Source organism: Microtus oregoni, unplaced genomic scaffold (genome assembly GCF_018167655.1).
Source record: "Microtus oregoni isolate MIOR12 unplaced genomic scaffold, Mior012 000102F_ref0000329, whole genome shotgun sequence".
Taxonomy (NCBI): Eukaryota; Metazoa; Chordata; class Mammalia; order Rodentia; family Cricetidae; genus Microtus; species Microtus oregoni.
This window is the reverse complement of record NW_024544716.1, coordinates 2,717,791-2,742,881: the sequence shown is the minus strand read 5'-3', so window position 1 is coordinate 2,742,881 and position 25,091 is coordinate 2,717,791.

The following is a 25,091-nucleotide window of genomic DNA, read 5'->3' as shown; positions in this document are numbered from 1 at the left end:
TCCAACCCTGTTTGAACAAGCTTTGTGCAACTTAATCATTAATTCATCTAGATGACACTTATAAACACTTAGTCAAATTAAAACTATTAAAATTTGGATTGCACTTCCGATGGGCTTATGGATAAATGGATGAATAAAGCTCCTTCAGTATTTAGTTTTTACCCTGCCCTAGGAACATGTTATACACGTTTACCTTTTATCTCACTTTATCCTTCTTGAATCTGCTTCAATCAAGCCCCTTCATTCCACTCCCTTCCAGAAACACTGGGTTTTCACAGCTTCACAGTTAGGCAGGCTTAATTTCATAGGACCCAACATCAGCCAAATTCGGAATCAAGGATCTCTTTTGATTAAGTAGGAAAACAAATACAAAGGTTGGGACCTAAGGTGAGGGCACAAGGCTGTGTGTGTGTTTCCCTGCAGGACACTGGAGTCTGGAGTGTGAAGATCCCCCTGCAGTCTTTGATGTTCCCAGAGCTCACCAGTGAGTAAGCAGTCCTGCTTAGCATGCTGGCACTCCCGGAAGTGACCTCAGTCTCCACCCTGCTCTCTGCATCCCATGTTCAGATATCCCAGCTGAAGGAGGAGCTTGACTCTTGGCTTCATGCTGAAATCAGGTGAATATGGCTCTGGAAACCCCCTCACCCATGCCGGGAATCTAGGTGGACGCTGTCCCAGATACAGTTCATCTGTGAATTCTGGAATGATTAGATCCTATGCCCTGGGTGTGGTTATGCTCACTCTTCTCTTCATCCATTTCCTCAGTGATCCTCGGGGATGATGAGGAGAGCTGAGGCTTGAGAATAACCTCTAGAAAGCTGCAGAGTGTGAGGTGACCGCAGGGAGAGAAACATTTCTGTAGTGCTTCTCTGGTGAGAGGTCATCTTACTCTTGACTTGTTGGGCGGCAGTGCTGTGGGGAGGGGGCACAAAAGAGTGACTCCCATGTATCAGACAACAGAAACTGTGTTAGGTGGGATTTTGATTGGCAGGGTGGCCAAATGCCAGGGGGAACAACTGAAAGGAAGGAAGTATGGATTTTGGCTCAGGGTCTCAGAGGGATCAGTGAACCCTGGTGGAGAAGGCATGGTGGAACAGCTCACATGACGCAGACAGGCGGTACAGAAAGGAAATGGAACCTACACCAGGACAACAAATATAGCAGGGACTGCCTATAGAGACTAAGGCAGGAAATGCTTCTACGGTTATCTGAGCCTGGTGTTTAAGGCTCAGTTGAGAATGCTGGGACAGGACTGAGGATTTAGAGGGGTCAATAGTAACAACCCTGATGGGATGACCAAATGTGTGAGCTTTGTATTATTACAACAAAACACCTGGCCAAAAAAAAAAAAGGATAGATTTTTCTAGCTTACATTTTTTGGAGGTTGCAAGTGCAAGATCAGATAACCCCGAGGAATCAGCCACTGGTGTGGGTGGAATATGACTGCATTCTGTATGTGAAGTGGGCATGAGAACAAACGGTCACGTATTTAATCAGAGCAGAGAGAGTAGTTGGGTCCCCCAGTCTCCTTGGAGGGTATACCATCAATAAATGAAGTACCTTCCATCAGCCCTATCTCTTAAAGTGAATCCCAGTACTGACGCCATGTGGACCATATCTTTAAATCTGGATGTATAGGAAACTCTGCAGGTTCTCACAGGCTGAAGACTGACAGAATGAGATGAACGGGGAAAATGTGTGGATCCCCTTTTCTTTTCTTTTTTTTTTTTTTTTTTTTTTTTGGTTTTTTTGAGACAGGGTTTCTCTGTGGTTTTGGAGCCTATCCTGGAACTAGCTCTTGTAGACCAGGCTGGTCTCGAACTCAGAGATCCGCCTGCCTCTGCCTCCCAAGTGCTGGGATTAAAGGCATGTGCCACCACCGCCCGGCGAGGATCCCCTTTTCAAAGGCAGGGTGAGTTGGGATCAAGAATGTAGGGCGACATTAGACAGAAAAATGTATGGGAGCAACACGGATTGACTTTAGGAATGGGGCACCCATGGGCGTTTTAAGAGAGAAAGTGAGTCAGTGCTGCAGGAAGCCCCAAGTAGACAGCAGTGAAGCAGAGTCCCCAGGAAGGAAGAAGGGTGTCTGTGGGGTCTGTTCTGTTTTCGGGGTGGCAGTGCAACGAGTGGGCTGATGGGGTCCACACCGGGAGCAGAAGTCTGTTAGTGATGGGTTCGTACGTCTCCAGGATGGGCCAAGATTTGGAGTTGAGTCCAGAGGAGAAGTAGCGCCACTGTGGCATGCGAGTCCATGAAGGACATGAACCAGGACTACAGGACAATGGGATGAGATGAGTTGTGTCTGGCAATGCCATGACAGGAGTCTGAGGAACCTGCTGGGGTGGGACTGGGTCTACTTGTGCCTTTAGCAAAGTCTTCTTGGCAGCATTTGCTGCAGACTGCTCTTTCCCCCTGCTGGATCCCAGAGGTGGGCACATTTATCATCCCCACGCTGGTGGCTGACTTTGGGATGGGACCCCATAACAGGACACAGATGCTTCCATGCTTGAGCTCTGAGACACGCCAACACAAGGCAACCACAGTTCTAAAAAAGGGGCTGACATTTGCAGGAAGAAGCATTTGTATAACCTGGTTTTCATGTTGGGAAGCTGTTGAAGTCAGGGAAAGGTAGAATCTTCAATAATCCAGAGGCCCAGCTTCCATCCAACGTACCCAGAAGAGCATGGCACTGCCCCTCCCACGAAGACTTCCAGGAGAGTTGAATGGTGGAAGCTGCTAGAGCCATTGTGGGCTGACTGATGGTTCAGGGTTCTAGCGACAGGATGCTCCAGCTACAGAAGGTGGGGTCTTTGTGTTTTATCCTATACAGTGATGTGCAGTTGAAGAAATCCACACTGAGAGGCCAAATAGGTGGTTCAGCAGCTAAGAATGCCTACCACTCTTAAAGAGGACTCGCTGGTGATGGAGGAAGGTCATTGGCCAATAAAGAAACTGCTTGGCCCTGTGGGTGGAGTAAACAGAACAAAACGCTGGGAGGAAGAGGAAGTGAAGTCAGACTCCACAGCTCTGCTCTCCTGAGCAGATGCCTCAGCAGAGACGCCATGCCCCGCTCCCAGGCAGACACACGCCATGAAGCAAGCCGCCAGGTTAGACATGCTGAACCTTTCCCGGTAAGACCGGTGCTCACCGATTATTAGAGATGGGTTGATCGGGATAACAGAATTAGCCAGTAAGGGCTAGGGCTAGCCAAGCAGTGTTTAAAAGAATACAGAGTCCGTGTAATTATTTCGGGGCATAAGCTAGCTGGGCAGGCGGCCGGGGTGTTGGGGACGCAGCCCCGCTGCCGCCCTTATTACTACAGTTGGCGCCCAGACGTGTGGACAGCCAAAACCCACTTAAAAAACCTGAGAAGGCTTAAAAATAAGGGAGAGAGAGTTTAACACAGATTTTTGCTGTTTGTTGGTGGTGTGCTGTAGAGAGATTTCCTGATTCAGCAAACAGTAGCAAAAAAAAAAAACGCTGTGTCATTTTAAAGCGCGACTTCCTGGGGCTGTGCCGCCATTGTGATCTCTGTCTGGCTCCTGCGGGAGACAGAGCTTTTGAATAGAGCATTTGGAGTAAAGTGCTACGATTTGTTTGATGGCAACTAGACTCGCTGTGTTCTCGGGTCTGCTCTGCTTGTTAGAGGCAAGCATGTGCTTTCTTCTAAGAGAAGCTTCCTGACTCAGCTTTAGCTGCAAAGCCTGCAGCTCATTAAGAGGTCCTGCCACGAAAACTTAAACGGTGTTGACGAAAAGCTGAACGCATGCTTTCCGGTTTTCAGCCATAGCAGGAAAAAAGCTGCACCGTTTAAAAATGCCAGCTTTCTGGGCTGTCCTGCCAGGGCAAACTCTGACTCTTTTACGCAGGCGGTTCGTGCGGTTTGCAAGCACAGGCTGCTGAATCTCGCTTGCTGGCAGGGACCTTGAAATGCCATACAGTTGTGGCAGTAAACATGGCTACAGCCTGTGTATCTGCCATGAGGCTGGAAAGCTAAGGAAAGGACTGGATCTAGCTGGCAAAGCCACGCCTTTAGTCCTACTGAGATTGCTTGGTAAATTAAAGACTCATGTGGTCAAAAAAGGAGAGATATACAGTAAAGAGAGATTCAAAGACAGAGAAAATTTCTTAATGGTTTAAAGTGTGTTAAAAATATATGCAGACTAAAAGTTAAAGTTCTTAAAGTAAAAAACAAAAAAAGGAAGAGAGTTGTTGTGTGTGGTAGCACACGCCTTTAATCCCAGTGCCTAGAAGGCAGAGACAAACAGATCTCTGTGAGTTCAAGGTGTAATAGTGTACACCTTTAATCCCGAATGCCTGGGAGGCAGAGACAGGCGGATCTCTGAGAGTTCAAAGACAGCCTGGTCTACAGAGTTACTTCAGGTCAAAGATACAGAGAACCTGTCTCAAAAAGCAAAAAGTTAAAAGTAAAAATAAACAAAATAGAGGTTAAAACAAAGCTGTACAAAGATGGAAAATACACAGAGAATCTTGATACTGTATGCTATTATGCTCTCTTTGAATTATTTGAATGCTGAGGAAGGAGCAACAGCTGCTAAAAGATATTTATTTATAAATACTGCTGAACTAATCCAACATAGTAATTATAAATTTGGATCTAAGGATATGATACTTTGGAAAGGAGTTTCTTATTTTGTTTTCACAGAGGATGAGACCCTGTTCGTTTCTTCTATTCCGATTTGGTATGATGGGCCACACCCTCCTGAAGGGTTGCAGTGAACATCTTCAGAAAATTGCTTCGCTCAACTGCCAACTGAGATGAAACTAGCACATAGGTTATACCATGAAAGACCTAATTAACGACGCCCCCATTCAGCAGGAAGCAGTTTGGAGAGAAAAAACTGCGCCCATGTTCCCAAATATGGTTTATAAATGTTCTTTTACATTTAAAGTGGGATATGATATAGATATGAATAATTTACATTAGTATAGATTTTGCTTTATTGATAGAGTTTTAAGGTCAATTTTGTTATATATATAAGTGATTTTGATTAAGGTATTGTGATTGTGTAGTTCATTTAAATATGTACTGTATAATTAAGAAATATAGGTTGTTAATGGATAATCATTGATAATAGTAAAGCTTGTAGTCATGTTAGTTAGATTTTCTAGATATATAGAGATATATTTTAGATAGACATTCTTCATGTCTTTCAAAGATTACAGAATAGGACATTTAATGTTTTAATGACTTAGGACTTTTCATGACAATGAGACACTCTGCTCCTGGCAGCACCAATCTACTTCAAGAGGAAAATGGGCATCGAAGAGGATCCTTATGGAGTTTGATAGCCATTTGGGCAAGAAACTGCTCTTGCCTGGACTATTGCATAAACTGGACACAGAGAACCCACAGAGAGAGGACTACTGAACTTGCCTAAGGTGAGATGATCTTTCGGGGTTCCTGATTCATGAAAGAGTCTGCGAGACATTCTGCAGGACACAACAGATAGTGACTGAATTGACTTTGAATTTTCCTGCTTTATGGAAATGTCTGCTGGATACCATGGGCCTGAAAGCTGAAGATGGATGCCCCAACGGTACAGAGGAACTTTGGGTGACTGTCCAGGCAGCGAGATGTCTCTGTCATTTCTAGAGTTTTAAAAGTTGCTTTTCTCTTGTTTGTTTAGGTAGTATTGTATCTTTCTGGAGTCTTTGATGGAGTTAAGAATAGTTAGTTATAGTTTTCCTTAGTTATGATAAAGATTATCGTAACTTTTACTTGATAACTGTTTTGTTATATGTAATTTTGCTATGTTAAAGTTAAAGCCTTTTTTTTTTGTTTAAACAGAAAAAGGGGAAATGATGGAGGAAGGTCATTGGCCAATAAAGAAACTGCTTGGCCCTGTGGGTGGAGTAAACAGAACAGGACGCTGGGAGGAAGAGGAAGTGAAGTCAGACTCCACAGCTCTGCTCTCCTGAGCAGATGCCTCAGCAGAGACGCCATGCCCCGCTCCCAGGCAGACACACGCCATGAAGCAAGCCGCCAGGTTAGACATGCTGAACCTTTCCCGGTAAGACCGGTGCTCACCGATTATTAGAGATGGGTTGATCGGGATAACAGAATTAGCCAGTAAGGGCTAGGGCTAAAGGGCCAAGCAGTGTTTAAAAGAATACAGAGTCCGTGTAATTATTTCGGGGCATAAGCTAGCTGGGCAGGCGGCCGGGGTGTTGGGGACGCAGCCCCGCTGCCGCCCTTATTACTACATGCTGGGATGCTCCCAACTGCTAGTCTCTCCAGCTCAGGGAATCTGACACTCTTTCCTGGTCTCTGTGGGCACCTTCACATACCCACACATCGACACAAAGTTAAAAATAAAACAAATTGCTAGCACAATGTTTTTATTTTATTTTTTGAGTCAGGGCATGGCTAGGCAGACCATACCAGCCTGGAACTTGGCTTCCTTCTGCCTCAACTTCCTGAGTGCTGGTCTTATAGACAAACGCACACTACTCCTAGCGCCATGTCAATTCTTGACTGACAGCCGATGATTGCAGGACAAGGCTCAAGTGAAATGTTCCTGACAATGACTGCTTCCCAAGCCCTTAACTCTTTCCAGCATTAAACTCAACAAGCATCTCCTCTCTACGTGAATGATGCGCTGACAATGCTAACTAACCAAAACCAGGTTTAATGCCTGGAGTGTTCTTGGCCCTGGGCACTGAGCACCAGGGGTGGTCTCGACTCATCCTACCTGGCTCCCGGAAGGAGGGCCTATCCTGTCCACAAGAATGTGCTTGCCTACAAAGCCCAAGAGGCCACGGCTTGAAGGACAGAGCTGAAGACACCCTTGGGGTGGCTGGCTCCACAGCAGACGTCACTAGAAACTTCCCTTTTCCCCCTCAGAATACCAATGTGATTATGCGTGGAGCCGTTGCTATTTACAGATTTCTTAGCGCAGAGAGCATTACACAGGCAATGACACAGAATTACAACCATCTAGACATATGGTTTGGATAAACAAAGCACAAAGCGCAAATTAACCATGGTTGACTATAACTCCCTGCTCTCTACTCCCCAGGGAAGGACTTTAGTGAAAATCCCCAGTCGGGGGAAAACGATACATATCAGAAGGCATAGCACATATGACGTGGTATAGACAAACGCTAAGCCTTATTTAATGCTTTTCATGGTGCCAGCACACAATGGCACCAACCTGTCTAGGAAAAGTTATAACTCTCTGCCAGTTTCCTGTAAATAGAAACTTCTTTCCTACGGATTCCATGCCTGCCAGCTCCAAGGCCAAGGCATGTCTTTTATTTGTCCTTACCTTGTTTCTACTTCCGCTGGCTCCAAAGGCCAGGGGCCTCTTGCCTCTGGAGGTCGGAACTGCAGGGACAGGGATTCAAGCAGCCTCCTCTGAGTAAATGCCCTTCAACCTCCCACTGGAAGGAACATCACCCTCCCATGATAGTCTACAGAGAAGCTCCCCACCCCCAGCCTCAGGCCTTGAGCTCATCCAACCCCAAGGGTGCCATTAAAGCAAGCTGATTCTGTTTGCTGGCAGGAAGGAGCCCTTCATTTCCCATATTTTATATACTTCATGAGAAAGTCTTACAGGGCAAGGAAATCTGTGTGAGGTCTTTGGCCTCTCATCACTGACACATGAACCTCATAAACTCTGTTTGACAATAGAGTATAATATTTGCCTTTCATAATGCATGTGCACCGCTTTCCAAAGGAGAGATCAAAATAAATAAATAAGCAAAGCAAAAGGCTCCTTCTTGGCTTCAAGACTTCTACTGAAGTTTTTCAAAAAAAAAAAAAAAAAAGAAGAAGAAGAAGAAGAAGAAAAATCTGCAGAACACTCAGCTAAATATATACCTCTTTTTTTTCTTCTTGTCTTGGTGGCTTTTCAGATGTACATTATGTATTTAATTCTCTCTCTCTCACACACAGGCATGCACACACACACACACACACACACAGAGAGAGAGAGAGAGAGAGAGAGAGAGAGAGAGAGAGAGAGAGACAGAGGTACACACACACATATCATACAAAAATTAAAATTAGAATTCACCACCCAGGTACCCACCTGGGAGAAGGGATGCACAGGAAGGCTCTACCGTGCCACATAAACCTTGAAGGCTTAATATTTTATGAGTTGATAAACCTTCAAGGCTTATTATTATATTAGCTGACCCTAATACTTTAAGCATATGCCAGTGACAAATTCTCTATGTCATGGACAGAGGAACAATCGGGAGGCTCAGGTGTTCAAGAAGACCAGGGCTTCCAGGAAGGCAATGGAGGCATCGAGTTTCCAACACCCTCTCTGCGGATATCCCAGAAGCCAACCTTCAGAACTGCGCAGTCATCGTGAGTGATTCTGTGAGATCCACTCAAGCAGCCTTGACGGCCCTCTTCTCTGGAAGGCTGGCTGGCAGGTAGCAGGCTCCCTGCGCTGACCCCTCTTGGGGATTATTGACGTGGCTTCTTCGCTGTCATTTTCACATTTCATTTTCGACCTTCTGATGTGAGTAGGGAAGACGACTGAATCACTCTCTGTCACATTAGTCGGCCCAAATAGAAATGGACGAGGACAGGAGCCGAGATTCCCAGGGCAAAGTTAATGGACTTAACAAAGCCACTTACCTGGATTCAATAATTCAGATCAACTCCATTCAATTCCACTAATAGTTCCTGAGTACTTTCAAGGAGAGAAGCCTTGTGTTCGGCCTTGAAGAAATTTGAGAAAAGGGCCAGGCTCCAGTCTACAGGGACAAATATTTGGTCAATGTGATTCCAGAGAGAAGAGGTCTCTAAAGGGGCTGGTGGCAATAAGCTTTGCTGAATAGCATGGTGGGAACCTGGCCCTTTCCCCAGAACCTCTGGGAGTTTCTCCAAATTTACAAAGAAACTATGCAGCATATCTCAGGTCTCAATACTTCTTGCTTCTTTCTATCTCAAGAGCTCAAACGACATTGTCACCCCCAAACATATTGGAGATCACATCTGGCCACACGTGATTGGCTACATCCACTCTTCTTGTGATTCCACCATCCAGTGGATGCATTCCATTTTGCTACTATGTGAAAGAGATTAGCTGAGCCCACGAAGAAGCATTTCACATTTAGTTTTATGTGACATTCATTAGTACCATGTTCCATATGCACTTACAGATGTACATTCTATAAATCGGGATCCCAAGAGGCTAGCTTTAGGTAATGGAGATTAGAAGAAAATCTTTCAGACCCTCAAAAAATAGAGGGGAAAGGTGAAAACCTTGGTACAAAAAAGACAGATTTAAGGTCTATCTGGGGTCTGGACAAGACTAAGCACTCTGTTGGAAACCATGTGCTATGGATACTTTCTGTGCTATGGATATTTTCTGTACTATGGATACATATTCTAGTCCCGACTGACATCACGCTAGAAGGCTACTAAAAGTCCTGGCTGATGTCAAGGCTTCTGTGTTTGGTATTGGGGCTTCCTGTTTTATAATGATTCAATACAAAGGGATAGGCTAGCCCTGCAGAATCAGACAGCATGACATTGGAAACAAAAAAGTGGAATGACTGTTGTATGACACCATTCCTGAGCAAGGGTGTGAACCAATGTTTACTAACACCAGAACCAATAACAGACCAAAATAAGGCTGCCACCAAAGCATGATTATGTGACTCAATGAGTCCTACTGGAGTTACAGGGGCAGAAATGACCCGAAGACAGCTGTATCTCCAAAGCCCACCCCAGCATGAGCTGGGAACCTAGAGCACACTGTATTGCCTGCAGGAAGCTCAACATATTGGAGAGCATTCTTTCCAGGTTCCACTGTTGGCCTCTCCTTCTTCCAAGCAGCTCAGATTAGCTGAGAAAGTCTTCCAACAATCCTTATTAATATATGCTCGAGGAGGGAGGAGCCTAGTGAATTTGGTCAGTTTCAGAGACTTCCTGAAGCCTTTCCCTCAGCAACATGCAATGTTTCACTTCTTACAAAGTCCTGTTGTTTCACCTTCCTGCAAACATCCTAACAAGCTTCCTCCAAAGATGGGCTGTTTTATCTTATGGGAAATTGCCACCCAGCAAGGACCAAGATGGAAGGATGTCACCACAGTCTACAAGTCAGTGTGATGTTTATAAGAATTATACACCTGACAAAGACTGTGAGATGCCTATGAGGTTATTGACCAGCAGTTCAGAATGTGTTGGGAAGAATCCTAGACTATGAGTGCTCCAATCTAATAAATAATTTATCAATGGCTTCCAACTTTGAGTTGACTATTCAGGAAGTAGAACTATGGAAGGGTGGGCCATATTGGAGGTCCTAGGCAGCTAGAGATATGTCCTGGGGGCTAGGACTTGTCTTGGCCCAGTCCTGCATTCACTTTCTGTACTTCCTGGCCACTGTGGTTATCAGACCTGTACTTTCACAGTGTGCTGCACTCACAGCTCTGAAATCATGGTCCGTGAATCTTCCCCCATTGAAGTCACAAACAATCCCACACGAGATGGCTCAGCGGTTAAGAGCATTGCCCGCTCTTCCAAAGGTCCTGAGTTCAATTCCCAGCAACCACATGGTGGCTCACAACCATCTGTAATGAGGTCTGGTGCCCTCTTCTGGCCTTCAGGCATATACACAGAAAGAACATTGTATACATAATAAATAAATTTAAAAAAAAAGAATTATGATTAATAGAATGGTTATTTATTTCAAGGGGAAAAACTTACAGATCACCCTCCCAGACAACAGCCCTCTGCACAATCCGGAAAGGAGCCTAGTCGCCAGAAGCAGAGCGGAAGCTAGAGAGAGAGCACGGAATGAAGTGGCAGCTTTTTTAAAGGGAGAGAGACCACGCCCCAATGGGCTGATATCTCAGCAGCTATTAACTGAAGGAGCAGAAGGAGCTCCTGCAACACCCTATACAAGTTGTCTGCAGGTATTTGAACATAATAATACAGCCAAGCACCACTCGGACATGAGGATAATACATTCATACTCAGGTAAACCAGAAAGCAGATGCATGTTTTGATGTTAGGTAGTTGATCTTCCTCTATTAGGGTTCCTATGACACTGTAAAGCAACTTCTGCATTTCAGGAAACTGGGTTTGTCTCTTACTGTGAACTTACAACCTCTTAAAATTATTTTGTGCATATGGATGTTTGCCTTTATACATGTATGTGCATCACACATGTGCCTTGTGTCCACAGAGGCCAGAAGAAGGTGTTGGATACAGCAAAACTGGAGTTCTAGACAGTTGTGAGCTGCTGTGTAGGTGCTGGGAATAGAACCTGGGTCCTCTGGAAGAGAAACAGTACCCTTAAGCACTGAGCTATCGCAGGCCCCATTTGTAGTCTTTTCATTTAATAGGTTTCCGGGTACCAATTCCCCTCATTGAATGTCTCAGTATCTGCTTCAGACTTTACTAATCAGTTCCCACAAAATTAATACACATAGCATTGCCCCTGTATCTCTCTAAAATCTATTTCTCTGTTTTCATTTCCTACAAATACCAAGCTCTTTCTTTGTCGAAATGGCTATCTTTTCCACTTTTGGTTTACCTTGGCATTGACATATTTTTTCCAATAACATTCTCTCTCTCTCTCTCTCTCTCTCTCTCTCTCTCTCTCTCTCTCTCTCTCTCTCGTGTGTGTGTGTGTGTGTGTGTGTGTGTGTGTGTGTATGTCTATTTAGGGACTCTTCTGTTCCATCAAATTGCTAGGCTGTTATATGCTAATGCTACTGTCTAGTACACTAACTATATTTAAATACCATAAACTAGTCTTGAGACAAGGTAGCAGCACATCTATAATTTGAAAAAAAAGTTTAACTGGGATTTTTAAGATGTAGCACCCCACACTGCATTTCCGCTCCTCTACAGACACATGCCCTGAGTGGCAACCATAGCAGAAAGTCCACTATCCTATACTGGTCTAGAAGAAGGTAAAATCTTAGCAGGGAGAAGAGTCATGTCTCTGAACAGCGCACCAGGCTGTTCAGGTGTGTGTGTGTGTGTGTGTGTGTGTGTGTGTGTGTGTGATGTTCTGCTATGGCAACAAAACATCTATGCAAATCAACCTGAAAAGGGGATTTATTTTGGTTTGTGCTTTTGGAGGTGTTAGCCTATGGTCAACTGGCTCCTTCACAACAGACCTTAAGTAAGACCTGGCATGGTTAAGGGGAGCGTCTGGGAAGCAGGGAAGACTTTTAGATCAGAGTCCTCATAATTCAGTCACACTGTAGTTGGAAACCAAACTTCAGCACAAGAGCCTTTAGCGAGGACATTTCTTATCCAAACTGTAATATTACTGTCCTTGATAAGAAAAAGAAACCTGTGCTGGGGTGAGCCCTTTAGATTTTGTTTTTTGTTTGTGGAGGGAGGTAAGTCTTTGACACAGGCACACTAAACAGAAGCCTGAATTAATCTCTGGAAGCTCCATGAGCAAAGGCATCCTGTCTTTGAGCAGAGAAGTAATGAATTTCTGGGGTCCAGTCCACAATGACAGGAAGTTGGCAGATCTCCTTTCCCTTTCTCCTTCCCTCTTTGTAACCCATCCTTGTTTAGCTGTTGCCCGTACTCAGACTTCACTGTTTTTCTCTGTTCTTTTATGACCATTCATACACAGAGGTGTCCAGGTGCTGGAAGCTGCCTGCTATGGTTTGTCAGTTTGATGCAACCTAGCATCACCTGAGAAGAGACAGTCTCAACTGAGGAAGGGTTCCATCAGATTGGCCCATGAACATGCCTGCAGGGAATGCTCTGGATTGTTGATTGACTTGGGAGGGCCAAGCCCATTATGGGCATTGCAATCCTGACGCAGATGTCTCTGGCTTGTATAAGAAAACTACCTGAGCAAACGAGAGAGAGAGAGAGAGAGAGAGAGAGAGAGAGAGAGAGAGAGAGAGAGAGGCAGTAAACAGTATCCATCATTCTTGCAGGAAAACACTCCCTTCATGAAGCCAGCACTTTACCGGTCCCTCAGTTTTATACACAGGTGTCCTAGTCACAGTGGGGATCAGGAAGGTCCTCAAACAAAGATTAAATGAATTTTTGAGTACTCTGGAAAGCAATTTTAGAACTTAAGGATGATTTGATAGCCAGGTATATGTGATGATATGGAATGTGAATTGTGATCGATTATACTTGAAAGCTTTTCATGGTTTTCCTGGGAAGTTTATTAGAGCTTCTCAAAGCCAAATCAGCAATTTTTACTATGGATTCTACCATGGAAGGCTTTTGTAATTATTGTCCAGTGAGGGGAATATATGTAGATAGCAGCCCTGTTTTTAACATGCAATTCTAGCCATCACACATGGTAGGCAAAGATCTGGCCACAGAGCTACATTGCCAGGTCTTTTTAAATTATTTATGATGAGATGAAGTCTCACTAAGTTGCCCAGGCTGGTCTTGAACTTGTAATCTTGCTGCTTCAGCCTCTTGAGGAGCTGGGATATAGACCTCCATGAGCCAGTCCCAAGGTTGCTGATTTAAGTCTTCCGGGTCCTACAGAGTATGTCATGATAGGGTTAATGTTTCAAATACAGTTAATTACCAAATCACAAAAATATTAAGACAACCTAATTATATAATTACCTGTATTAATGAGGATGTTTGGCTGACGCTTGAGTCTCATAGCCTGATATTTAGTTAAATTTCAATTACTGACTCCAAACGATGCAACCTCACTCACGGGATTGTACAAACATATAAAGCATGGAGTATGTTTGGTTCTAAATTGCCCCCAAGATCACCCACCCACCTGAGCCCAACATTGATTCTTTGTTTACATCAGCGCAGGTAACACGGAACAGAAGCATATTTATTTTAGAATCTACATGGGGAGGAAAGAAGAAGATCTCTGCTCACGTGCAAATACTCGTGTTATAGCAAAAACAATGCCATCACAGCCCCAACTTCCATAGCTTTCAGCTCCCACTTTTACTCTGTGCTACACATTTATTGCATGACCTTATTCAATTGATGGAGCATAAAATAATTCTCAAGGAACCTATTTCATAACTTTACATTTTTATTATGCATTTTATTATTTATATTTTCACAGTGGATATTTTTGACTTCTCTTTTGGTAATAGTGTTCTCATTACTTTTCTGTTGCTATGAAAAAAATACTCTGACCAAAAACAACTAGGGGAGGAAATGGTTCCTGTATGCTTATGCTTCCAGGTCGTGATTTGCTATAGACCAAAGCAGAAGGTAGAGGCAGGGACTGGAACAGAGACCACAGAACAATGACGCTTGCCGACTTGTTCTCTGGCTAATGCTCAGCTCTCTTTCCCAAACATCCCAGGCCCAGCTGCCTAAGGACGGTGCCTCCCACAGTAGGCAGCCTGATTCAGGTCATTTACGTGAATAGCACTTGCATTTACCTGCAGAACCAATTCCCTTGATTTTAAACAGACTATTTTTCTTTAATGTCAGTTTTAGTTTTACAGGAAACAGTTACGAGGAGAAGATAAAGAAAGTCCTCATATAGCCCCCCCTTCCCCGCACACACATGCATAACCTCCTCCACTCTCCTATCCTACCATTGTCCCTGTCCTACCAGGGACAGTGTATTTCTCACAGAGGGACATGTCATTACCACCCAGTGAGCATGGCTGACATATTGCTTCTCTTGTTGGCACGCACTCTTGAGGACTTAGACAAATGTATATAGTGTCGCACACCTAACACAACAGGGGTCTATAGAACAGCCTCACTGAGCTAAGAATCCTCTGGAACTGTTTGTTTCCTCTGCAGTTTGAGCAAATGTCATCTCCATAGTCCTACCTCTTCTAGAATGTTCTGCGTAGCTGAAATCATGCATCAGGTAACCGCTTCTTAGTAATGTGCATTTAAGTCTCTTTTTATGGCTTGATAATTCATCTCATTTTAGGCTTAGATAATGGTCCATTGTCTGCTTGCTCATTCATCTACAGGAGGGCATCTTGATTGCTTTCAAGTTTTGACAATTATGAATAAAGCTGGGAAAAACATCTGTGTACAGTCTTTTTTTTTAAGATATAAGTTTTTCCATTCCTTTGGGTAATTAGTAATGACTATGACTGTATAGGTTAGTTAGAGTTTGTTCAGTTTCATGGAAAATAACCACGTGTCTTCAGGGTAGCTGTACCATTTTGCACTTCTACTAGCCACGAACCAGTTCTCCATCATTCTTTTAGTGGTGGTGAGCTGGACTCCGGCCATCTTCCATGGCGGCATACTTTCTAGTTGTAGAGCCCCTTGTTATCCTGAATACCACACTCACTTACTACTGGGGCTAAGGACATATCCTGATATTTTGTAGTTTCAACTAAACCATTTTTTTCATCTGGTTGTGCCTCCCCTCAGCAAAAAAAGAAGTCATAATGAAAGCTTTAAGGACCTCCCAAGATAAAAAAAGAAAACGGAATTAGCATTCAGAATACACAAAGAACGAGGAGAAAAAAAGAATCGATGGAACAACCCTATAAAAATGGGCTGCGGATCTGGACAGAGAGTTCTCAAAAGAAGAAATAAAAATGGCTATGATGTATCTTAAAGAGTGTTCAACATGGAAATGCAAATTAAAATTGCTTTGAGATTTTCATCTCAGTGCAGTTATAATGACTAGGATCAAGAAAGTAACTGACCACACACAAATGCCGGTGCGGGGAAAGAGAGCCTCATTCAGCGCTGGTGGGTGTGCAGGCTGGTGGAGCCTCTCCAGAAAGCATTGAGCAGACATCTGAAAGAAGAGAGCAGTTTTCAAAGGCTTCTTCTGACAAGCGTGGAGGCTTCACCATTGTAATCTCAGCACCGGGGCACCCAGGCAGCAGGATCACCATAATTCTAAAGCCAAGCTGGGCTACAATGTAAGACTGCTTAAAATAATAATTAAGTAAACGTAGAAATTCTTAAATATCTCAGTCGTCCTATCTGCAACCTCAAGACAACTCCGGAGCCATTTTGTGCTTTCCCGATAAGACCCTCTTTCTTGGCCTTGGCTTCTATGGTTCTGCCTCTGGCTTAATCTTCCTGTGAGTATTGGGTTCCTCAGCCATGGCGCTCTACCTGCCAGTGTGTGTCCAGCCACAGGCGGGCTGCAGCCTCCCCACCCGCTTTAGGTAGCCGGTGTCTGGATAATGCTAACTACAGTTGTCCCGTTTCCCCGGGACACTCCCTTCTACTCTTCACAGCTCCTGCCTTCCCCTGCTCTGTATGCTTGTCCCTGTTTGCTCTAGAGGGAAATGTTAGCAGCTTCTCCATCTGAGTCCCTACTGGCTCTCTAACCCTGAGGCTGAGACGGCCTGTATGACCTTTCCAGCTGCTCAACTCTAGCGGGGGCTGCTGGGACTCACGAGCACCTAGCCACGTTTTCATCCTTTTCTTGTAGTTCGAGGTGTCCCCATCATTAGACTATGAGTTGCTTAAAGACTCATTTCTGAACCCTTCTACGATCCTCAGCTCCATCCCAAGCTGCCTGTTGGAGGCATGATGAATGCCACTGGGCTTTTAGAGAGAGGAAGGGACCCACAAGTGGGAGGTGCCCGAGGAATGAATCCTTATTTTCGATCCTACGGGAGTCTCTTTGTCAAGGACTCTTTGGACTATGAAAACAGGAACAATTATGGTGTAAATGGACTTTGAAAATAGCAATAATTAGGTAATTAAAGATGTGCTTCTGTTTCATTATAGTGTCCATAAAATTCTACCATCGAAAAAACAAACTATTTTAACATATTTTACTTAATATAATTCATGTAATTGTGATTTTTATGTTCCACCTAGTTATGCAATTAAGTAGTACATGACGATTTCTTACAATTAAACATTGCTAAAATCTGCCGCCAGTTCGCAAAGTGGAGCGTGATGTATTTAACAACTGCTTTTGCTAAGCCGTACATAGTCAGCATTGTATTCACTTAATTCCGTTTTAATTAGTTGGATAATATTTTTAAATGCAAATTTAGGCCTGAGTAGGAACGCTGCAGTAGTCAAGACTGTTTGCTTTCAAATGACGCATCTGTAACGTGCTGGTGCTTGAGCAGAGCCGTTGTGGGCTTCCAGGACCAGGGGAGGCCGCCCTTCACTGAGCCGCTTCCTTCGTTGCTTAAACCCAGGCTGTGGACCACCAAAACCTCGCGACGATTCCACCCGAAGAATGAACCCCTAGAAGCTCTTGGAATCTATCCCAGCCTTTGCTGCTGGAGCTGCTTCGGCGCCGTGGGGTCTGAAGCACAGAGAAAAGAAAGAGAGCCAGAGACCCCATTTTCCTGCTGGCACCTGCTGCTTTGAAGAAAGTCACCTGGAACATACCCTCGGTCACTGGACCACTTCGAGGTCCCTGCCTCTCTGCCTTTTACAGGGCTGAGTCTCTGCCAGTCAAAGCGCGTGGGCAGTACTTCTCCTTGCGGGCTTTGGGCCTGCTTCCCACCTACCCCCAGGCTGGGGCTGAGCTAGCTGAGAGCCCGCTTGTCTTATATAAGGAAATACACACAAGCTGACGTACCAGGGAGGATGAAGGAATAACCAAGCAAAGGGGGCAGGTCCCTCATTTCGAAAAGAGAACAGGTGGGCCAAAGTCCTTCTCAACACAGGTCACTGGCAACTTTGTACAAGCGATGCTCCTAGAAGCCCCTCCCAACACTACCTAGAAGTCCCTCCCAACACTACTGCGTCTTTAGGTCAACCTTCATCCTTAACCCACTGAGCTGTCTCAATCTCTCTTGCACTTCCTGGCTTAGGTATCAGACAAGTACAGCATGTGTCAGGTACGCCCTCACAGAAGTTCCTACCTTCCTGTTCTCTGCTCCTTTCCTTCAGTTTCTCCATCTATTGAGTGTAGACTTGGAGATGAATTGTTCTCAAGATGATTTATGTCCTACTGCTTTGTCCCTTGCACTTCAGCCGTGCAGGTTGCTTCTGTGTGGCTCATATTATCAGCCTCCATTGATTCGGGAAGATCCCCCAAAAGGCACATGTTACCAGCTTAGTCTTTAAGGAGACCATGTACAAGGGCTAGATGGAGACACCATTTGATAGTGTTTGCCTTGCAGACATGGGAACCCCAACCTGAATTTAAATTCCAGAACCCTTTGTCTATCTATCTATCTATCTATCTATCTATCTATCTATCTATCTATCTATCATCTACTTCACCTATCTATCTACTTGTTTGTCTATCTATCTACCTACCTATCATCTGTTTGTCTATCTGTTAGTTCAGCCGTCAGATCTTATTTGAGAAGTTTCCTCATGTTCTGGACAGTAGTTAAAGCAGAAACTCAGAACTGCTTAAAGTACAGGTGCATCCCTGGGGCTCAGATGGCCAGGCAGCTTAGTTTAACCAGCCAGCTCTGAACTAGTGAAAGACCTGTAGCAAAATAAAAATGTACAAAACCTGAGAAATGGCACCCATGGTTGTTCTCCAGCCTCTACACACATACACACACATGTGCACACACAGACACACAGACACATTATATATATAAACACACACACACATACACACAGACACACACACATACACACAGACACATTATATATATAAACACACACATACACACATACACACAGACACATTATATATATAAATACACACATACACACAGACACATTATATATATAAACACACACACATACACACATGTGCACACACATACACACAGACAAATTATATATATATAAACACACACATACACACACGTGTGCACACACATACACACAGACACATTATATATATATAAACACACACACACACACACACACACACACACACACACACATAAAGAAGTGGTGTCTAGGGGAACTTGGTTCAGTCTTTGGGGATGCTGCCCTTGGAAGGGATTAGGCAGTGCTCAGAGCGTGGCTAGTTCTGGAGAAAGCATGTTGCTCTATATGTCTAAGTTTAGGCCCCTGGCCTCTTGTCCCCTCGTGTAATGTCCCCCTTTAGTTCATGCTCCCACCATGATGTCATTCACCTTCAGGTGAGGTAGCCCAGAGACTCTTGCCACAGTCATCACTGTGTTAACAAGCCACCCTTCTTTATGTTCCCGGGGCTTAGGTTTTATCTTAACAATGACACATGGATCAATACAAAGCCCAAATGAACCTCTGTTGAACTGGCTACATAGCACCCGTCTTCACAGTGGTCCCGCTGCTAAATGGAGAGAAGAGACCTGGGGAGGCGAGCTCTTGTTCTGAAGAATCTATCCCCTCCCTGTAGTGTTAGGCTGACCCTGTGCCCGCGGCTCCAACTGCTTCATTATAACCTCTGTGAATTCCACCATAGAAAACCTAACTCTTTGACTTAATAGAGTCCAGGAATAATTTATTGTAACTCACGATACCCAACTGGTTGTCCAACACCATTTCTCCCTCTTATCCTTGAATTTGCCTTACACGTTCTTGGTCTCAGCTCCCATCCTGCAGCCTCTCCCATGATACTTTCCTCATGCTGCCCCAGACCCTCAGGAGTGAATGAGGTAATGCTCAAGGAAGGGTTTGACAACCAGTATAGCCATAGTAACGATATATATCCCTTGACTACAGTGCTCATCAGAACGCTCCCAGTCCTTAGTAAATTCCCATTGGCACTTAGTACACCCATACACACATGAGACTTCTGGCATCCCCTCTTAGAGTGGGTTATGACACTATCTGAAGTCACATAGAATTGGGGGACCATGGTCCAAACCCCCAGGCTTCTACTCCACTCCACCTCTCCAGCAGAATGCCCAGCTGTAGCCAAGGTCATTCACTCTCAGTTACTTCTTTGAGTCCTGAGACAGACTCCTTTTTTTCGCTCTTGTTTCTGTCATTGTTCTTCCAGGTCATTGTTGCCATAGGGAATCTAGTAACTTCGCGCTAGTGTTTTGTGTCAGTTTTCCATATAGCATCCCTCACACAGGCCTGTACCTCTGGGCTGTTAGGTCCTTTGGAACATTTCCAGGAACTTCGTCAGTGGCTGTGAACCTGCCATCCAGCAATCTGACGGTCTTAAAGCCCCTAGTCATGTCCTCTGCTCACTGTACCCTGTAAGAATTCCAACTGCCACCTGTCTTCAGGGAAGTCCCCCATTCCTATTTTGGTGTCCCAAGCCTTAAGTTGTTCATGAGTCTACACTCCAGACCTCACCGAGTCTTGGCTGGTCCTGAATCCATGGTTTGTTACAATGGATAGAAGAACTTCATTGAGTAATGATTGTTGTCAGATAAAGAGACTGCCTGGCTCTGGCTCAGGATCCAGCATCCACACAGCCAGGGCTTGGAGTCTGCACTCTTGCTGGGTCTCTGTTAACCCAGCTGCAGCAGACACTGTGGAGGAGACAGTCCTTTAGCCTGGCACAGTGCTGACTGTTCTGATCCGATGTTCTAACTCTTATGCCAGTCCCGGCTTCAGGAGAGCCTCGGGTGTATGCAGGGCATAAGCCATCTCCCGTGATGGGTGTCAGCACCTCCACACAGTACACCTTTCATATATGTGTTGTTAGGGAACTGTGCTGCCAGGTTCCACGCTCTTCCTTATCATAGCCATTACCTTTCTGTTCTTGTGATAGATACCATGACCAAGGCAACTTAGAGAAGAAAAAGTTTATTCAGGTTTATGATTACAGAGGGATGAGAGTCCATCGCTGTGGGAAGGGACGGCAGCAGGTGGCGAGTGGACCAAAGCAGGGGGAAGCTATGTAGTCTCAAAGCCTACCCTCAGTGATGCACATGCCCCAGCAAGGCTGCACCTCCTCGACCTCGGCAAATGGCACCCACTGGAAATGGAGTGTTCAAATGCCTAAGCTTATGGGGGGCATTTCTCATTTAAACCACAGCACTTGTCACACGGCAGGCATACTATACAAGCCAATCCAGCTGGACTCTTTCCTAGGAATGCTGAGGATAAGGGTGGCTGGCAAAGCCTGGGGCTGGCTCAACCCAGGAGGATTCTAGAATAGATACCCAAGGCCTCACAGCTCAAAGCCCCTTGTTGAGGCTTCATGTCAATCCCTTCAGCTTGTCCATGTCCTTCTCATTGTGCCCAGCAGCGAATTCTACTGCTTGGAACTCAAGTAAACATCCGCCCTACTGCGTGCGTGTGCCCCATCATGAGGAGAGTCTCCACGCACTCAGCTGGCTAATGTGCGTGGGTAGAATGTGGCACTTTCTGAGAGGCTTTGCCTCTGAAGGTGAAGCTGAGGGATATACTAAGAACATTTCGTGGCTTGGCTTGGTGCCCCGATGGCTTATCCTGCACTATTCGGTAGGATTGTTTGTTCTATTCAGATGTTGTTTGGGGTTCAAATTGTTTCTCTCCTTCACTGTCCTGTGAGCACAAACCAGGACCGGGCATTTAAGCATGAGGACAATGGACATAGACTCATTTTCTCAGTACGTCAGCCTGCTCTTCTCTGGGGACTCATAGAAAGGAAGTTTCTTAGTGTCTCGGGGGTGAACCAGGTGACTTAATAATATGTGGTTTGATAACAAACTTCAATGTGCTATTAATCATGTCAAGCATCCTATGTGAGCCGAAGCCTCCCCGATATCAGATTAGAAACTGTTTAGAGGATCTATCTAGGGCCCTTCTGATTGCCCCCTTCTTTTCTTTATTCTCTTGTGCTTTCATGTATGTGGGGTGTGTGTGTGCATGTTCACATGTGTGTGGAGGCCAGAAGACAACCTTGGGTGCTGGTCTTCATGATTCACCCACTTATTCTTTCACTGGCCTGGAACTTATCTAGAGAACCCCAGGGTCCCACTCCCCAGGGCTGAGGTTAAAATCTTGTGGCACTGTGCCTAGATTTCTAAGTGGATACTAGATATCAAGTGTCAGACTCGGGTCCCCCGACTTCATGACTGAGCCACCTCTCTCTGTCTCTGTCTCTGTCTGTCTCTCTTTCTCTCTCTGCCTCTCTCTCTGTCTCTGTCTGTCTCTGTCTCTCTCTCTGTCTCTCTCTCTGTCTCTCTCTCTGTCTCTGTCTCTCTCTCTCTCTCTCTGTGTGTGTGTGTGTGTGTGTGTGTGTGTGTGTGTGTGTGTGTGTTTTGCTGGGCATAAAGCCTGACTTTGTGAATTCTAGGCAAGCACAGACCACTGAACTATAACCCCAGATCTAATATCTTTTACAGAACATTTGCAAAGCCCCAGAGAAGTGAGGGGGGGAAAGTAGGAAAGTATCTTTTCTTTTGAGATTTGGACTCTGAATGACATAAAAGGGTTAAGCATTGCCGTTCTTTGCAACATTGATAAAAAACTGTGTACTTTAATTTCTAATAAAAAAATCAAGCAGGTATGAATAGCAATAAAATTGCTCAAAAATTGTTCAAATTGAAGGGAAACAATTGAAAATGGATTTGGAAATATAATGTTTAGCTAAGCAAGCTATAATGTTCTGTTATTTTAATCAGCATTGTAAAGTAATTTAAATGATGCGGGAAGAGACTTTTATACTTTAATATATAATCACTTTCTTCAATGCATTCATCAGAAGGTATTTCATGTTAATGATTCCACAGCTGATGACAAGCACCAGCAATAATGGTCTCTTGCCTGCTCTGGGCTTCTGTTTCCAACTTTTTGGTTTGACTTTTTTCCTGTTCTTCCTTACTAGTCTTAAAGGGAAATTCCCATACTTTTGAAAAAATAGTGTTGGTAAATATTTCAGAGATTTGAAAAACTTTAAAAAGGAAATTATGATGATTCGCCTTCATGGGACGGGTAGATGGACAGATGGATCGATGGACGGGGGCTAAATGGATGTATGGGTGAATGGATGTATGGGTGGATGGATGGATGATAGGCATGTGGGTAAGTGGATGATAAATGGGTAGGTGAACAGACAGATGGACAAGTGGTTGGATGGATATGGGCAGGTGGATGAATGAACAGTTGGTTGGATGGATGGATGGATGGATGGATGAATGGATGGATGAATGGATGGATGGATAAATGGTGGATGAATGGATGGATGGATGGATAAATGGTGGATGAATGGATGGATGAATGGATGGATGGATGGATGGATGGTGGATGAATGGATGGATGGATGGATGGTGGATGAATGGATGGAAGAATGGATGGATGGATGGATGGATGGATGGATGAACACACAGATGGGTAGGTGGGTGGGTGAGTGAATGTAAAGACAAGGATGCGGGGTAGTGGGTAAATAAACATGTTTAGATGGCAGATCAGTGGGTCAGTGGATGGACTGATGGTGGTTCATCCTCACTGTCAGCTTGATTGGATCTGGAAATGTCTAAGAGTTTAATGCCACATACAAAGTATGTTCATGGTGGTGGTTTCAGAGAGGATTAATTGAGGGGAAAGACTTACCTTAAATGTTGGTCATGAGGTGATGTAATCCCGCAGATTGGAGACCCTGGGAAAAAAGAGGGCAAAGGGGAAAGTCAGCTGAGTGACAGAATCTGCTCTCTGCATCCTGTCCACTGGGAAGCGAGGATCACTGCAAGTGACCTCTCTCAGGAGTCTCTGCCAAGCACGCAGACTGAGCCCTCTCATTCTAAGTCAAATAAATCCTTCCTCGTGTAAGTTGCTTCTGTCAGGTAAAGAAAGTAACACAGGAATCTGGGTATTTTCCAGTCTGCTCTTTCCTGTATCACCAAAAATGCTGTAACTGAACAGAAGTCACCTGAGTGACCTGACTACCTTCCAGTCCTGAAATCCACAGGAGATGAGTATGTCTCTTTATGAAGCCAATTTTGTCTCTGTTCCATGAATGCTGACTGAAAAATTTCAAATGTTGCATGAATAGAGACCAAAGAAATATCCCCTCTTGTTTCTGAGTTGCTGTGAAGCATTGCCATGTGGTGGTTTCAGAAGTGTCTTTTTTTTTCCTTTGATGCTGTGTGCCTAACCTATAGGCTGTCCTGTGCTAAGAAAATGTATTGGCATGGAGTGCAGCACCAGATGCTCTTTCTGAACAATGCCACACTTTGATCACTGTGATAATCCTCACACTCATTCGAGAAGGGAACATGAGAAAGTTGAGGGATGAGGTGCTCTTGACAGAATGGTGGTGATGAGTCCCCAAGATTGTGAGGGCCTGGTTACCCTTGTTAGACTTTTCTCACCCCTGTAAGCAAAACATGCTGCTAGTACCTCTGTTTTCTACTTCTGCCTGTGTTACTATTTGTGTAATCAATCCATCTATCCATTCATCCTTGTATCAGTCCATCCAACCACATGTTCATCCATCTATCCATCCATCCATGGACCTATTAATTCACTCAAACCACCTGTCCATACACTCATCCATAAATCCATCCATCTACTCACCTACCCATATTTCCGTGAACCTATGTATCTATCCAACTATATGTCACCCATCCATCTATCTACCAATCCACCCATCTATCCACCTTCCTGCCTGTTAATCCATCCATGTATGCATTTTGTCAGACTCTTATCAAGTTAAGAACAAAACATAGTCCTTGATGTATCTTTCAAGGCCTCTGGACGTGATTTTCAAACACATGAGATCCCAATGCCATGGACCAAAGTGTATTTGGAGAAGACAGCGTGTGTTCTCTGGTCTGTTTCTCTGTGCTCAGGAACCAAAGAGAAGCTCATGGTCTAGTGGGAGTGAGTAGGGCAGGGTTGTCTCTCTGGGCTGAGTCTGCCTGAAATGGAGGGCCTGATCGTTGTCCTACTCCTTGGGTTTGGCAATAACACACTGAACCCAACAGCAACCCCCAGGTTGGTTGGCCCTGTAGCTTCTTGCTGATTCTGAGTGAAGACCCATCTTGTATTCCAGGGGACTTAGGCCAGCATGTCAGTGCCCTTCAGGAAAAGAGAGACACATCAAGGAAAGGGGGAGGGAGGTAAGGGCATTGTGGAGTCAATTCAGACATGGCCATCTGTGAGCAGGACCGAGTAAAGAAAGTGGCAGGGGAAGACACTCTCATGCAGGCTGAGAGTCCCTGAGATGCTCTGAGCCCAGGCTTTTGCACATGCAAATGATCAATCATAAGAATATGGGCATGAGGGGCTCTTTGTGAGCCTTATACAGGGAACAAGTGTGAGGCACTTAGCCCAAAGGGTGGTGAATAGTGGCTGCTATTCACTGTGAAAGGACAATTCTGTCCAGGAACAATGAGGACAGAGTGCTCAGGAAAGGCTCTTGGCTGCC